This window comes from Octodon degus, unplaced genomic scaffold (genome assembly GCF_000260255.1).
Source record: "Octodon degus isolate 3935 unplaced genomic scaffold, OctDeg1.0 scaffold00049, whole genome shotgun sequence".
Taxonomy (NCBI): domain Eukaryota; kingdom Metazoa; phylum Chordata; class Mammalia; order Rodentia; family Octodontidae; genus Octodon; species Octodon degus.
In genome coordinates, this window is record NW_004524625.1 from 9,185,968 (window position 1) to 9,203,645 (window position 17,678).

General features: G+C 45.6%; 1 protein-coding gene and 1 pseudogene across 1 annotated transcript in view; one reads left to right on the forward strand and one right to left on the reverse strand.

The window, feature by feature from the left end:
• The window catches only part of Prcp (prolylcarboxypeptidase), an 86,106-nt gene that overhangs the window by 45,512 nt on the left and 22,916 nt on the right, over positions 1-17,678 (reverse strand). The gene's annotated exons all lie outside the window — the stretch shown is intronic.
• Positions 3,429-4,351, forward strand: LOC101574770 (annotated as a pseudogene).

Below are 17,678 nucleotides of genomic sequence, written 5' to 3' on the forward strand. Positions count from 1 at the left end.
ACAAAAAAAAAAAAAAAAAACAGAAAGGTCGAGAGAAACTACCCCTCTTAGTGACCCTAGGACTGAACTGAACTAAACGAGCCCTAAATAAAATGCCCCTTCATGGACGCCTTGATCAGTTTTCAATCAGCAGAGTAGGCAGTGAGGTTATTTACAAGAGAGAGAGCAACAGGAGAGAGCAAAAGAGGGCTAGCAAGGCAATACTGGAAGACAGAAGAAATCATGCATCACGGAAGGAAGAGGACCGTGTTGGCCTCCGTAGTGTCCCTGAGATCAGAGACCAAATCTGCAGGCACCACCACCCCCAGGACAGGAGCCAGCGGACAAACATAGCCCAGGGTAGGCGCAGAGCAGCTTAGTAGCATGGGAAAACTAGGGTGGAAACTTCATGAAGAGGCTGGGACCAAGAACACAGAACCAGAGCTGAGGCCACTCCTGGTCTCCACGGAGCCAGAAGCCTCCAGGGAGGTGAGGTCTGTGGTCAGCGTGCTGGTTTGCAAGCAGCTCTAAACTCTGCTGAGTGGGCTCCACTTAAGGATCAGATCTTCCTGCCTGAACTTATATAGCCAACAGCCAAGCATTTCAACAATAATCTTATTCAGAAATGTAGAATGCCTGTCACATGTCATCAAATGAAGCCCGACAGGTCTATATTCATGTTTTCTTAAACATGAAATGATGTCTTACTAATGTTTTCTTCCTCTGTGATCTATGGATCTAAATGTTTCTATACATGCAAAATAGCTCCTGATACCACTATTATAATCATATTCCTTGCCATATTTCCTGAGAGGAAGCCTGGTATCTGTACAATAGAAAGGGTTGAAGATATATCCCCAACCCCCAAAAAAGGCAAAACCAGGCTTCTCACATCCAGTCTCACATACGACCCTTCCTCCCACAGGGTGCTACGACTCCCCAGAGCTTTTCCTCTCGAGCTAAACAATGCCAGTTTTGTTTCCTATATAATACTGTTTCTGAAATTCTCCTGACCATATTCACTTTCTGACTCAATTAAAATCCCTTCATGGGGCCAGTGACATAGCTCAGCAGCGTAAATGCCTGCCTGGCAAGCACAAGGTCCCAAGTTCAATCCCCCATACTGCAAAATAAATAAATCAACAAACAGAAAGGAAGAAAAATAAAATTCTCTCATATGGGTGGTGTGGTCCCCTTGGGCATGGTGGGGTCCCGTGACAATATATGGCACAGGGCCTCACCAAGTACCTTGTTCATTTGTCATCAGGAGTAACTAACTGGTGTGTGTTCATCAATCCAGGGTTACTAATGCAGCCTACCCTTAAGGCTAGTCAGAGAGGGTGGCTTTGGTTGAACAGTATCTAGTCCAAAATTCCAATCCTTGCTGGAACCTCCAAACAGAAATGTTTGGGCAGTAGGGTTATGATAGGTACAGTTAGGATGCAATTGTGTAGCACAGGATGGGCCCTTAATCTGATTGCTCCCTTAGAGGAAGAGAAGAGACACAGAGAGAAGCACGGAAATGACAATATGAAAACCCAGACACACAAGGGACATGGCCATGTGACAGCGGAAGAGGACATCTGGCAGCATGCAGACGCCAGCCAGGAAACGCTGGAGAAAGTCAATGACCTTCAGGGAAGCCTGGAGCAGATTCTCTATCTGAGCCCCAAAGAAGAAACCGCTCCTGCTGAGCCCTTGGTTCAGGACTTGAAGTCTCCAGAACTGAGAGCCCAAATTTTTGTTGTTTCAAGTCTCCCCTCTCTTTGTCACTACAGCCCTAGAAACTAACACAGAAACCTGTGTGCTAGCAAGGCATAGTGGTACCCACTGTCCTCTCAGCATGCTGGGAGGCTGAAGCAGGAGGATCACAACTTTGAGCCTAGCCTGGGTAACACAAGGACTTAGCAAAACCCTGTCTCAAAAATAAATAAATTGATTAATTAATAGGGCAAAGGATGTAGTTTAGTGCAAAAGCCCTGAGTTCATTCCCCAATACCACAAAGAGGAGGAGGAAGAGGAAGAGGAAGAGGAGCACTGTCTGCAGAAGGCTTGATGCCAAAGTCTGCAGGAGCCAGCCAAGCAAAGAACTCTAGAAAGGAGTAAAGCCCAAAGTTAGGAAGAGTGTGGCATCTCTGAGAAAGAGAAATGAGGCCAGAGTGTCTGCAGCGTCTTGCACATGCTGCAGGAGACCCGCCCTTAAGGCAGCCTGAGCCAGCCAAAAAAACCTTCTCAGAGTGCCTGCAATGGGGGTAACAAAGGAAAGCAATGTGAAAAGATGCTCAGGGTGCGCACGCTGTGTCAAGGGATTTGAGTTCAATGTTAAGGTCATGGGACTCCTTCAGGAACTTTCCAACTTACTCTGCTCCAATTTGGGGTGGTGGAGGGTGTGGTATGGACTGAACTCAGGGCCGCGCACTGAGCAACAGGGCCAGCCCTTTACTTATTTTCACTTTGAACAGGGTCTCACTGAGCCAGATGTTGCTCAGGCTCCCTTCAACTCCCAGCGCTCCCATTTTGGCCTTCTAGTGTGTGAGACGATAGAGATACACCTCCACTTCGAGCTTCTCATCTGTTTTTTAAAGATCCTCCCAGGCGAATCAACAACTCCAAGCACATTTAGCTGCTTAATCTTTGACAAACATGCCAAAAACACACTGGAAGAAAGATAACGTCTTTTTGAAGTGGTGCTGGGAAAACCATTTATCCAATGGAGAAAATGAATCCAGATCCGTATTCCTCACCCAGTACTAAAATCAAATCAAAAGGATCAAAGATGCAGAAATTAAAACTGAAATAGTGGCTAGGAGATAAAACAGGTAAAGTTCTGGAAGGCACAGACAAGGGCTTGCTGAGTAAAACACTAATTGCACAAGAAATAGTAGTAAAAATCAACAAATGGGATAATGGCAATTTTAAAAGCATCGGTACAGCAAAGCAAACAGCCAAGAGAGGGAGGAAACAACCTACAGAATGGGGAATAATGTTTACCAACTACTCCTCAGATAGAGGGCCAATATCTAGAACACACTAAAAAAAAAAAAAAAATTTTAAAGTAAAAAAGTTACCCTCTCTACAAAATAAAGGACCTACAAAATGGCCAACTGAAATGGGTAGACACTCTCAGTAGAAGTAAAAATGTTCAATAAGTACATGAAAAAAATATATTCAGAATCTTTGGCCATTAGAGAAAAGAAAATCAAAACGACACTAAGATTTCATCTTATTCCAGCAAGAATGGCAGTCATCAAGAACTCAAAAACAGTAAATGCTTGTGAGGTTGTAATAGTAAAGGAATCCTTCAACGCTGTTGGTGGGAATGTAAACAAGTACAAACACTACAGAAACCATTATAAAGATTCTTCAAAAAAACTAAAGAGAGCGTCTGCGGAGTCGCAACCCCAGCAGGGTCGAGGAGGCTGCAGCTGCAGCCGGCAGCCGGCAGCCCATAGCACGCGCCTCCAGCCTGCTCCGGGGCGCCCCAGGCCGCACCATGGTGAAGGTGACGTTCAACTCGGCTCTGGCCCAGGACGCCTAGAAGGACGAGCCAAAGAGCGGCGAGGAGGCTCTCATCATCCCCCCCGGACGCCGTCGCCTTGGACTGCAAGGACCCAGATGATGTGGTACCAGTTGGCCAGAGAAGAGCTGGTGTTGGTGCATGTGCTTTGGACTAGCATTTATGCTTGCAGGAGTCATTCTTGGAGGAGCATACCTGTACAAATATTTTGCACTTCAACCAGATGACGCCTACTACTGTGGAATAAAGTACATCAAAGATGATGTCATCCTAAATGAGCCTTCTGCAGACGCCCCAGCTGCTCGCTACCAGACAACTGAAGAAAATATTAAGATCTTTAAAGAAGATGATTAGGTCGAATTCATCAGCGTGCCTGTTCCAGAATTTGCAGATAGTGATCCTGCCAACATTGTTCATGATTTTAACAAGAAACTCACTGCCTATTTAGATCTTAACCTGGATAAGTGCTGTGTGATCCCTCTGAATACTTCCATTGTTACGCCTCCCAGAAGCCTGTTGGAGTTACTCTTTAACATCAAGGCTGGAACCTATTTGCCTGTCATACCTGATTCATGAACACATGGTTATTACTGATCGAATTGAAAATATTGATGGCTTGGGTTTATTTATTGACTGTGCCAGGACAAGGAAACTAACAAATTGCAGCACAGAGAAACTTTTAAAGGTATTCAGAAACGTGAAGCCAGCGATTGTATTACAATTTGGCATTTTGAAAACAAATTTGCTGCGGAAACTTTAATTTGCTCTTGAACAGCCAAGAAAAACATGGAGAAAAATTTAAGGCCACAGCATAACCACACCCTTTGTATTTCGTGCAGTGATTATTTTTAAAATCTTCTTTCATGTAAGTAGCAAACAGGGCCTCACTATCTTATCTCATTAATTCAATTAAAAACATCTTTAAAAAAATATCCTTCTAAGTGTAGTGTCTTTTATGTTTGAATTTGTAAGTATATGAAGTCTAGATGATAGTCCACCATAGATATTTAAAATTAAAATTAAAATTTCTTTAAATCATTTATCTGGATTTGTCTTACTCATGCATTTTCAAGAGGAGGAGTTATATACAGAATAATCATATATGCATATATTAAAATGGACCACCATGACTTATTTGTAGTGTTAGTGGCCCTGCTGCCTAGTTTATTAGAGCATTTAAGCACACATTTTTTCCCTTAATTAAAATGTGCAGTATTTCCATTTTTGCATTTAACTATTTAGAGTATGATTTCCACCTTGATTTTTCATTATCCCAGGCATCTGCTGTAATAATATTTTAGAAAATGTTTAGAATTTAAGAAATAACTTGTTACTAATTTGTATAACCTATATCTGTGCAATGAATTATAAATATCACAAAGTTGTTTGACTAGACTGTGTGTTGTTTTTCCCATATAATAAAGCCAAACAATAATTTGGTTTCAAAAAAAAAAAAAAAACTAAAGATAGAAATTGCACTTAACCAAGTTATACTGCAGGGTATAGGTATCTTCCCAAAAGAGTTCAAGCAGCAGTGCTCACAGTAGATGGATCTTGGAAATGTAGTCCATGCCCACGAACAGATAAATGGATGAAGAAAATGTCATATAATTCTATACAATCCTAAAGTTAACTCGTTTATAGAAAAATGGATTCAACTTGAGACAATGATAAGTAAAATAAATTAAACACAAAAGGTTAAGTATCACACCATTTACCTTTGTAGTGGTTGATACATTGTGTCAGCTTGGGAAATTGCAGGCTTGGCTGGATTGGCTCAGAGATTCCACGCCCCGGAGCATGGGGGGCCTGTCTTAGGGCATGGGGGCCCCACCCTAGGGCATGGAGGGCCCATACTAGAGTGGCTCAGCACTTAGAGGGTATATGAAGGGGACTGAGGAAGGATGGTTTGTTCCACTTCCTCAGAGGAACTTCAGTCTTTGCAGTCAGCTTGGACATCATCTCCTGGCTTCCAGTACCGACTCTTTGGCCTCTGCCTTGGATCCTTCAGCCTTCCGTCACAGACTCTTCAGCCTTCCATCCCTTCCATCGCAGACCCATTGGCCACTGATAAGAGCTTTCACAGAACACTGCAGTGAGCTTCAGACCTTGGGACTGAACCCTTTAGTCTCTGGTATGCAGACACCCTCTGCACGCTTCCTCATCTGACTCTGGGGCTGACCGTTGTAAGCCAACCTTGTAATTTCTTATATATTTGTACATCTTGTGTTCTATCTGTTCCTTGTATTATATTTGTTCCTCTAGTAAAACCCTGACTGATACAGATTATGGTACTGGGAGTGGCTCTCGAGAAACAGAATATAATGATGGCATTTTCAACGGCCCTAAGAGTTCCTAGAGCTGGCTCTGAGATTTGATGAGACCTAAAGACACCATGGTCTCTCCTGATCTTAAGGAACATACTGATACTCCTTGGTGTGAGCTGTTTTAATATGCCATACTGATCCATTTGATTATCCTAATTCACCACTTGTGAGATGTCAGGAATTTAGTGGTTCCAGAGAGAAATTCTGAATTTCTTTGGCAGAGCAGGAGATATAATGATGCTGATTGGTTGGTCGGAGCCTCAGTGGACAAACTTATGAATTAAAATAAAGAGCTCAAAGATTTGATTTCCTGCCTCCAAATAGGAAATTTAAGTTTCTAAATGTGTCCTGACAGAAAATCTCCTCTGTTTTAGACACAAGGCTGAGATTGCAGAAACCCAAAGGCAGTCACTCATAATTCAACTGGCTGAACTGCAATGTAAATTAAACACTCAGTCTCGGTGTGTATCAGAAGCAAAGGTGAAGGTGCAAATTGGAAAAGAATGAGATCCTATAAATTGGAATGGAGATGTGTGGGAGGATCCTGAGGAGGCTGAGGAGGCTGAGTTTTAGATGCTAATGAGATTATTTTGCCTGAGGAAGGAATTCTCTGCCCACTGTGGCAGAGGAATCATTGCCTTCATCCTCCGCAGTACTAGTGTCTCCTAATATATCTGGAGACACCAATCCTGTGTGGAACAAACAGGATAATTCTGGGGCTCCTCAGGACCCCCCCTCAGCACTCATTTTTGCCTCTAGGCCCATAGACAGGCCTAAATCACAAAGGTCACCGAAAGGTGAAGGACATAATATGATCCATGAGGAGATCCTTTACTCTCCCAAAGACCTCAAGTTTTCTAACTCTTATAAGCAGAAGCCTAATGAGCAAGAGTGTGAATGGATTTTATGAGTGTGGGAAAATGGTGACAAAAACATTCACCTGAACCAGGCTGGTATGGGCCCATTAAGGAGGGATTCTGAATTCAATGTTGCAGCTCATGCAGTAAACAAAGGTGTTCATAGCCTATTTGGCTGTTTGACGGAAGTGTGCCTCAAAAGACGGCCCACCGTAAATGAGTTAGAGGTGCCTGATCTTACATGATTTCCTACTAATGAAGGGATTCAGAGGCTTAGGGAAATGGGGATGCTGGAGTGGATCTGTCACGTTGGGCCTAACCCTCCACATTCGGATGATCCTGAAAACATACCCTTCACTAACACCTTGAGAAACAGACTTGTGGCGAGAGGAGCACCAGCATGCCTGAACAGCCCTGTCATTGCTCTCCTCTTGCATGCCAGGCTTTACAGTGGGGACTGCAGTGACGCAATTAGGAAATTGAAGGGCCATGGGCTTTACTGGATCCCAAGTGGCAGAGGTCAAGCGGCAGCACTTCATCGCCATGGACAGCAGAAGCAGAAGAATGACCAGAAGAATCTGACATGCACAGACCTATGGTATTGGCTCATTAACCACAGTGTTCCCAAAAGTAAAATAGACGGGAAGCCTACAAAATTTTTATTAGATTTACATAGTCAGAAAAACTAGAGGGGAGATGGATGGCTCAGCAGAATAAGTGCTTGCCTGGCAAGTGTGAGGGCCTCAGTTCAATCCCCGGTTCTGCCAAACAACAACAAACACCCCCCCCCAAAAAAAAAATCCTCCCCCAAAAAAACTAGAGGCAAAAGAACAGAGACCTACTTCAAATCGTGCTAACAGGCAATCACAGCTGCTCAACCAGTTACCACATTTGAGCCAGTTGACTCAGAACCCCTTGAATGATGGGGAGGCCAGGTCTCCTTGGGGAAGGATCTTAACAACCCCAGAATTCGTAGTCAGTCTTTCTCCCATCCAACCCCAGAGGGTCCTGAGGCCTTTTGCCTGTGACTGTACACTGGGGAAAGGAGAATGATCAGACATTTCAGGGACTACTGGACACTGGTTCTGAACTGACACGGATTCCAGGGGATCCAAAACAACATAGTGGTCCTCCAGTAAGAGTAGGGGCCCACGGAGGTCAGGTCTTCAATGGAGTTTTAGCAAAGGTCCAACTCACAGTGGGTCCAAGAGGCCCTCAAGGCCATCCTGTAGTCATTTCCCATGTCCCGGAATGTATAATTGGGATAGATATGCTTAGTACCTGGTAGAACACTCACATTTGTTCCCTAACCTGTCACGTGAGGGCTATTATGGGTGGAAAAGCCAAATGGAAGCCATCAGAGTCTCCTTTGCCTGGTAAAAGTGAACTAAAAGCAGTACCACATTCCTGGAGGGATTGTAGAGATCAGTGCCACCATCAAGGACTTGAAGGATGCAGGGGTGGTGGTCCCCACCACATCTCCATTTAATTCTCCCACTTGGCCTGTGCAGAAGACAGACAGGTCTTGGAGAATGACAACAGATAATCGTAAGCTGAATCAAGTGGTGACTCCAATTGCACCTGCAGTACCAGACGTGGTTTCCTTGCTTGAGCAGATTCACACATCCCCTGGTAGGTAGTATGCAGCTGTTGATTTGGCAAATGACTTCTTCTCCATACCTGCCCATAAGGACCATCAGAAACAATTTGCTCAGCAGCCTGGGATCAATTCCCGGCACGCTGTGCCAGTCCCACTGCTAGGATGTGCTGAGATGGTGATTGAGACTAGGTATGGTGGTGTGTGCCTGTAATCCCAGTGCTTGGATGGCTAAAAACAGGAGGATGATTACGTGTCTGATTTATGTAGTGAGACCCTGTAGACCTTGTACCAAATACAGGAAAAAAAGAATTTGCTCTCACTTGGCAAGGCCAGCAAGATACCTTCACTGTCTTAACACAAGGGTACATTAACTCTCCAGACCTGTTTCACAGCTTAGTTCGGGATCTTGATCACTTTTCTCTTCCTCAAAATATCACACTGGGCCATTACTTTGATGATGTTATGCTGATTCCTCCTAGTGAGCAGGAGGTGGCAAGCACCCTTGGATTTGTTAGTACAGCATTTGAGAGCCGGGGGATGGGAGATAAATCCCACAAAAATTCAAGACTCTTCTACCTCAGTGAAGTTTCTAGGAGTCCAGTGGTATGGAGCATGTAGAGATATTCCCTCTAAGGTAAAAGATAAGTTGTTGCATCTGGCATCCCCTACTACCAAAAAGGAGGCACAGCACCTCACAGGCTTATTTGATTTTGGAGACAACATATTCCTCACTTCGGTATTTTACTCTGACCCATTTACCGAGTGACTCAAAAAGCTGCTAATTTTGAGTGGGGCCCAGAACAGGAAAAAGCCCTGCAACAGGTCCAGGCTGATGTCCAGGCTGCTCTGCCCCTGGGACCATACGATCCAGCAGATCCAGTGGTACTTGAAGTGTCAGTGGTAGATAGGGATGCTGCTTGGAGTCTCTGGCAGGCCTCCATAGGTGAATCACAGCGGAGGCCTTTAGGATTTTGGAGCAAGGCTCTGCCATCATCTCCAGACAACTACTCTCCTTTTGAGATACAGCTCTTGGCCTGTTACTGGGCCTTAGTGGAAACTGAACACTTGACCATGTGACACCAGGTCACCGTGAGACCTGAGTTGCCTGTCATGGCCTGGGTATTATCTGCTCCATCAAGTCATAAGGTTGGATGTGCTCAGCAAGAGTCCATCGTTAAATGGAAGTGGTATATTCATGATAGAGTCAGGGCAGGTCCAGAGGGTACAAGTAAACTACATGAGGAAGTTGCCCAGATACGTATGGCTCCTACACCTGCTGTACTGCCTTCTATTACCCAGCATGCATCTATGGCACTGTGGGGTGTACCATATAACCAGCTGTCGGAGCAAGAGAAGACTAGGGCCTGGCTATGGATGGCTCTGCACACTATGCAGGCACCACCCACAGTGGACAGCTGCAGTGTTACAGCTCCTTTCTCGGATGTCACTAAAGGACAGTGATCAAAGGAAATCGTCACAGTGGGCAGAACTTTGGGCAGTGCACCTGGTAGTACATTACACTTCTCCAGTGCACCTGGAGAAAGAAATGGCCAGATGTGCAACTGCATATTGACTCCTGGGCCGTAGTCGGCAGTCTGGCTGATCAGGAACTTGGAAGGAACATGATGAGAAAATCATAACAAAGATATTTGGGGAAGAGGTATGTGGATAGACCTCTTCATATGGGCAAAGGATGTAAAAATATTTGTTTCCCATGTGAATGCTCAGCAAAATGTACCATCAGCAGAAGAGAACTGTAATAATGAAGTGGAGAAGATGACCTGCTCTGTGGATACTGGGCAAGCTCCTTCCTCAGTCACCTCTGTAACTGCCCTTCAACAGAGTGGCCACAGTGGCAGGGATGGAGGCTGTGCATGAGCTCAGCAACACAGACTCCCACTCACCAACGCTGATCTGGCTACAGCCACTGCTAAATGCCCAGTATGCCAGCAACAGAGACCAACCCTGAGTCCCTGACACGGCACCATTCCCCAGGGTGGTCAGCCTGCAACCTTGTTAAGGTTTGTGTGTTTTTGTGTACACACACACACACACACACACACACACCTCATACAGTCATTGAGGCACAGTTCTGCAGTTTGCGATTAATTCGTGATCCAGGGCTGGGATTATGGATCTAAGTACTGCTGGGATTATGGGTGTGAGTGCTACACCCAGCCTGGTGCAGATAGCCTGAATGAAACATAAGAGAGAGAGACAGACTTGCTCTCTGTTGTCATTGTTGCTGCTACTTCTCCATTTTGGTCTCTGCTCTTTGCTGCCTCCATGAAAGATTGCTCTCTGCCATGTGCCACACTGCCTTGGAGCTAGCTGAGTATGGACTGAAATCTCCAGTAACTGTGAGTAAATAAACCTTTCCTTCCTTCATTTGGGGTGTTGGGTATTTGTCCCAGCAAGGAGAAAAGAGTAATGGAGACAGACCTGGTGGCAGGCTGATTATACTGGGCCACTTCCATCATGGAAGGACTGCACTTTGTCCTCACTGGAAAGACATGTATTCTGGATATGGATTTGCCTTTGCTGCACATAATGCCTCTGCCAAAACCCATCTGTGGACTTACAAAATGCCTTATCCACCATCAGGGGGCCTGCCCATCAGCTCAGTCGTTTAAGCACCTGTTCATGCAAATGCAGTCAGGTGCAGCATACCGGGCATTCAAGCCCACCTCCACCTGCATCTTAAGGCAGCCTGAGCCAGTGGGGGAAAAATCATTCCACCAGCATGGAATTCCACACAGCATTACCTCTGACCAAGGGACACATTTTACAGCCAAAGAAGTGAAGCAGTGGGCTCATGCTCATGGAATTCACTGGTCTTACCATGTTCCTTACCACTCAGAAGCAGCTGGATTGATGGAAAGGTGGAATGGTCTTTTGAAGACACAGTTACAGTGCCAGCTAGGTGACAGTGGTTTCCAGGTCTGGGGTCAGGTACTTAAAAAGGCTAGATATGCTTTGAATAGCATCGTCTATATGGTACTATGTCTCCATAGCCAGGATCCATGGGTCCAGGAATCAGGGATGGGGTAGGAACGGTACCCCTCACCATTACCCCTCGTGATCCACTAGTAAAATTTTTGTTTCCTGTCCTCACAACCTTATGTTCTGCTGGACTGGAAGTCCTAGTCCCAGAGGCAGGGAGGCTTGTACCAGGAAGCACAGCAATGATACCTTCGAACTGGAAGCTAAGATTTCCCGCTGGTCACTTTGGTCTCCTCATGCCTCTGAGGAAATAAGCTAATAAGGGAATCACAGTGTTGTCAGGGGTGACTGACTCAGACTATCTAGGGGAAATTGCATGACTACTCCACAATGGAGGTAAGGAAGAATATACATGCAGTGCAGGAGATCCCTTGGGACACCTCTTAGTATTACCATGCCCTGTAATAAAAGTTATCGGGAAACTACAACAACCTAATCCAGGCACCACGACAAATGGCCCAGAGCCTTCAGGAATGAAGATGGACCAAGACCTGCTGAGGAGCTTGCTGGGAGCCAAAAGAATAAAGACTGGGTAGTGGAAGAAGGTAATTCTCAATACCAGCTACAACCTCGTGATCAGCTACAGAAAACAGGATTATAATTGTACTATTTCACCCCCACATATGGTTCTATTATAATACAATGCAGATAGATTTAGTACTAGTTCTTAAAGATTATTAAATCTATGTTAATCTTGAAGCATAAGCACCAAACAAAGAAAACTTACCTTCTGTTTTAGTAAGGGAATTAGTCCATTTCGTTTGTATGCAAGATAGTTATAACACATAAGGCTCAATTATATGCATATCTCTGTATCTGGAGACTGGTTTAAAGAATAGGTCTAGCTGCCAAGTTGCCAAGGGGTGGAATGTACTGGTTGATAAGTTGCTTCAACTTGGGAAGTTGAAGGCCTGGCTGTTTCGGCTCAGCAATTCCATACCCTGGAGCATGGGCCCCTCCCTAGCATGTGGAGGGCCCACCCTAGGATGTGGAGGGTCCCTGGCCTAGGGTAGGAAGGGACCACATTAGAGTGAGTCAGCACTTAGAGGATGTATAAAGGGGACTGAGGAAGGATGGTTTGTTCCACTTCCTCAGAGGAACTTCAGTCTTTGCAGTCAGCTTGGACATCATCTCCTGGCTTCCAGTACCAACTCTTCGGCCTCTGCCTTGGATCCTTCAGCCTTCCATCCCTTCTGTCACAGATCCATCTGCCAACTGATAACAGACTTGCACGGAACACTGCAGGGAGCTCCAGGCTTTGGAATGAACTCTTCAGTCTCGGGTGTGGAGAACCCCTTTGTACACTTCCCCGTCGACTCTTTGGCTGACTGTCATAAGCCAATCTTGTAATTTCTTATACATTTGTACATATTGTGTTATATCTGTTCCTTGCATTATATCTGTTCCTCTAATAAAACCCTGATACAACCTTATACGAGAAATCAAAAACTATAAATTTTTTTTAATTTTTTTATTTTTTTTCATAATTTTATTGATAAACACATAGCAATGAGACAGTTTCAAATCAAATTGCTAGGACAGTTTCAATAACTAACACACTGCATACATTCTTCTTAGTGGTTAATTGCTGTACAAAAAACTATAAATATTTCATTCTGGTGAGACAAAGGATACCAGCACCACAATCTTCAGCTAGTTATTTCTGATGAATTACTAAACTACCTGTTTTTAAAGAGCAGCACATACAAACATAATGCTACACCATAATGCCAAATGCAAACCATCATCCTCCAGGGAGTAGCTTCTAAAAATCACATTGTGAGACTCACTGAAATAAAAAGTCCACAATTTTTCTTTTTAGAGACAGTTTTAAAACTAAGCATTTTCATTACTGAAAAACAAATGATTTTCAAAGTGTCCTAAAATAGCTATCATTGCAAAATCTCCACATGCATCACATCTGCAAAAAGCAGCAACTGAAGAAAGTTGTGCTTAAGTTTTTTCCTCCTGGGAAACTCCAACACTGATTTTTCAATGCTGATTTCACTACCATAAGACCTCCAGGGATTTATTATCATCATCTTAAAAATACACTCCACAAACTACTCATTGTTTTGAGCACTGTAAAAAAAGATAAAGGAAAGGAAAAGGATATCCTCAGTTGAAACGGAAAAGCTCAGAACAATATCAGCAGGTTTAAATGCAAGCAAGTGGCTTCCTTTGATTACTTTCAGGTGCCTTGGCCACTCCATCAGTGCCTTGGATAACAATGCCCGGAGCTCATAGGGCAAAAATAAAGGACATCTAGTGGCTGCCTGCATCAATGAGCAAGTACTCCTCAAGTGCCTGCCATGAACGAGTACTGCAGAGACACCAAGGAACAAGTGACATCCAGTCACTCACCATGCTTAGAGTCTAGAGACAACGCAAAACCAACAACACAAAAACTACTTAGAAACTGCAATTGCACAGTTTCATTCTGATAGAGGGTGACAGAGGCAGACCTCATTTTAACAGAGCAATGAGAGAAGGGATCTCGGAGCAGAGAACAGATAGTTAAACTTTGCAGCCCACAGCCCTGTTAGGGTGCGAAGAAGCTGCTCAAAGTCTCTTCCCATCTGAGGCATTCCTGCCTTCTTTGTGCTCCTATAGTAATTTCAGCTGTATTCTAAAGCTTTTCAAATGTGGCTCTGAGTCAGGTGTGGTGGCGCATGGCTATAATGCCAGCACACCTAAAATCCCAGCACTCAGGAAGCGGAGGCTGCAGGATCATTGCAAGTTTGAGACCAGCCTGGGTTACAAAGTGAGCTCAAGGCCAACCTGAACTGCATAGTGAGACCCTGTCTCAATAAGAAAATAAAAGTGTGCTCCTGATATATATATATATATATATAAATACACACACACACACACATGCACATGCACACATATGTATATACACATATGGCTTTGATATATATATGTGTATGTGTGTGTCAGAGTTCCTAACAGCACAGCAGATAGCTGCTATTCTATGCTAGTGTAATATACTGCTCTACTGTTATGAACTCCCAGACACTAAGAGCTCTATGTGCACACAACAAAAGCACCTGCAGACTATACCGTGTGCACCGCTTCAGCTCGCCCCTGCAGATCGCCCGGGGCTGCACCAGAGCTATCTGCACCTCACGCCCTATGAAGCGGAGGCCGCCCCCCCTGACACCACTGCCTCCCGTCTCACTCTGCTCCTCACCCTGACAGTGCAAACTCCCACACACAGGCCTCACTGCATCAAAGGCAGACAACTGAGAGGTGAAGAATGAGACATCTGATGAGATACCAAAGGACTAAGTGACACAGGACAGACCTAAGCCACACAGGAGCAATCTGCTCTAGGTCCCTCTGGCCACCCGCAACACTGTTTCCTTCCCATCAGAATTATGCCAGTCTTGCAATATGGAAAGGGGTCCTGGAATTATCAATTAGAAGCCAACTCAACCTTGGACAGGTAGGACAGCAGAAACTCCCAGGCGGGGATGAGTGACACAGATCCCCAGCAAGGGCACAGCCCTGTCAGCCTCCCACCATTTCCTGGCTGCAGAATCTGTGCTCCCAGCTACATGAGAATCAAGGATAAAAGGCACACGCCGCCATCAGGGAAGCTCCATCTCGCGCCAGAAAAAAGCAGAAAAATTATTTGAATGCAAGAAATGCACATCATGGGAATGAGTAAGAGCTGGGCATTTGTTACAGCCACAAAGAGAAGACACAGCTCAAGCTTCAGGAGGCTCCAGGCAAGAAAACTGAGGCGCCATCTGCCCTGGAGCTCTGCCTCCATCTTCCGCCCTTGTGTTCTGCCCTGCCTCTCCACCACCCTGAATTTCAGAAGTCCTCTGGAATAATGGGCTTTCTCAAGCCTCCAGACTTCTGCGCCGAGGCCTTTCTCCTTCACATTACAGGACCTCATCCTCCAAAGTCTGTTCAAGTGCTGTCCCCCTGCAAGGTTTGCTAGGCCGACGCCAGGCCCAAGGGAGCACAATCCTCGGCTGCAATCCCCAAAGCTCCCAGCACAGGAGACCCCGCTGCGCTGCCCTCCTCCTGAAGGCTGGCTGGCCAGTGGGAAGAGCCAGGTTTGGGAGCCTGGCAACACCAGCTGCATCACTTCCCACCAGAGGACTCCCAGAAAGCTATTCTACAGCTCTGACACTCAGTTGCCTTATCCATAAAAGGGGCTACGGATGCGCTCTCTACAAGGTGGCAAAGACTCAAGGTAGTGTGCGCACAGCCCGACCTCAGCAAGTAATCCTGATGGTTCATAGCCATCCATCATAATTGTAGACAGTATTAATTTATTTATTGGGTACAGGGTCTCCCTACACAGCTCAGACTCACAGTGATCCTCCTGTCTCAGACTCCCCAGCACTGGGATTACAGGCATGAGCCACCATGCCCAGTTTCAGTGGTCAGCATGGCTCTGGGCCAGCATGGCATGCAGTACCAGGGATCGAACTCGGATCCTTGTGCGTGCCAGGCAGGCACTGAGACTGCAGAGCTATCTCCCAGGCATCAGCACAAGTATTAATAAACCACACACACAAAAGTACATCCCAACTTATGTGTGTTCCCACACTTGACACATTGTGGAGAGCTGCAAAGGACCGCGCCTACAAGATGGCGCTGGTTTCCGCCTTCCACCCACCGTGGGTGAGCACTCTCTGTGCACAACAACTCCTTATATGGCCAGGGCTGCTGTCATGATTTGCTTCCGCATATGCTGGACCCATGGGTGATCCCCATGTGGCACACTGGGATTGGGCTCAGGAGTATATATTAGCCAAGGGCTGGAGGGTAAGAAAGGAAGAAGCTTGCTGTAAGGGGCCTGAATAAGCCGCTGAAGGAAGAGCTGTGTGTTGCATCTTTCCTGCTGGTCAAGAAGTGCGCGACAAGTGGTGGCCCGTACGGGGACTCCATCTCAAGCCATCAGCTCAGAACCTTGAGCAGTCAGGGGGTGCACCGGTAAGTCCCCGGGTAAGTTGGGGATCCGTGACAAAAGCAGGGTTTAGGGCTCCTATCTGTAGATAAAGTAGGAGCACCAAGGTTCGCCTACGAGCGAATCCAGTTTGCCTATGAGCGAACTCCGAAGTGAAAGTATAAGTTGAATCATGGGCGCGTCTACTTCGCACCCAATTTTTTAGCTCTACAAGAGCTACTTCATTCTAAAAAGCTTAAACTAAAGAAGAAAACCTTAGAGAGGACGGTCCGGTCGGAGCTTTCCTTGGCGTATCCTGTTTTTCAGGATGCCCAAGGTAATAGATACCATGATCCCCTGGACTTCAAGACGATAAAGTCCTTGGCTGAATCTGTTAGAACCTACGGCGTTTCAGCCGCATTCACTGTCTCCCAGGTGGAAACCCTTAACCACTACTGCATGACCCCTGGGGATTGAAATGCACTAGCCCGAGCATGCTTAAGCCCTGGGCAATATCTTGATTGGAGAACCTTTCTAATTGAGTTTGCAGGTGAGGAAGCAGCTGCCAATCAAGCTGCAGGCAACCCTGCATGGGATAGAGATATGCTGTTAGGTCAAGGTCGTTTTGCTAATCAGCAGACGGGTTATCCAGTTCAGGTCTATGCGCAAGTCCAGTCTTCCCAGCTGTCTTTGCCCATAATTGGACCACGGGCGGAGCTGCTAGCAAGGTGCCTATAGAAGAGGCACGCGTTAATATGAGTTTTGCTTTGGCCGCCTCTTTATGTTTTGTAAGAAATGCTTCATGGGATAATAACATTACTGCCTTTGATGAGAATGGCTGTCTGGTGTTGGAAAATGTTACTACAGGAGATTTTGTTGGTAGTGCATCCTCTGCAAAAGTAATAGGCTTACGTGATATTTGGTATCCCTTGAACACAGCTAACAATGATAACCACCCATACCCTGGGCCTAGGCCTGCTGGACTATGTTGGAAGAATCAATACAGCATCCATTTGTAAGAGGGCCTACTATGGGGGTCCTGCTTACGTGGCGCCCCCAGACATTTAAAAAACAACCGCAGATACGCTGCAGAAGATTTGTGGCTTGCTGGCTTGCGGGGCCCACCTAGATCAATGTCTTGGCATTATAAGAATCCCGCAATGTACAATCAGGCTCAATTGATGGATGGGTCCTTCCTTTGCGGACCGCGAGCTTGTTTGGACTTGATTCCAATAATGATTGTAGAGGCTTTGGCCTTCAATGGCACAGCCCACTGGAATCAATCGTCATCCTTTCAGTCAACTGTGAATATAATCGGAGACAGGCAGTTCTCCATTTTCTCATCCCCTTGCCTGCTGTCCCCCTTTTTCTTTGTAGTGTGGAATGGAACTGGGGGAGGAGAGGGTAAACTAAATTGTTCAGTTGGTAATTGCAGCTTAAGTAATTGCTGGACCAAATATCATACTCATGCTGTCATCGTGCGCAT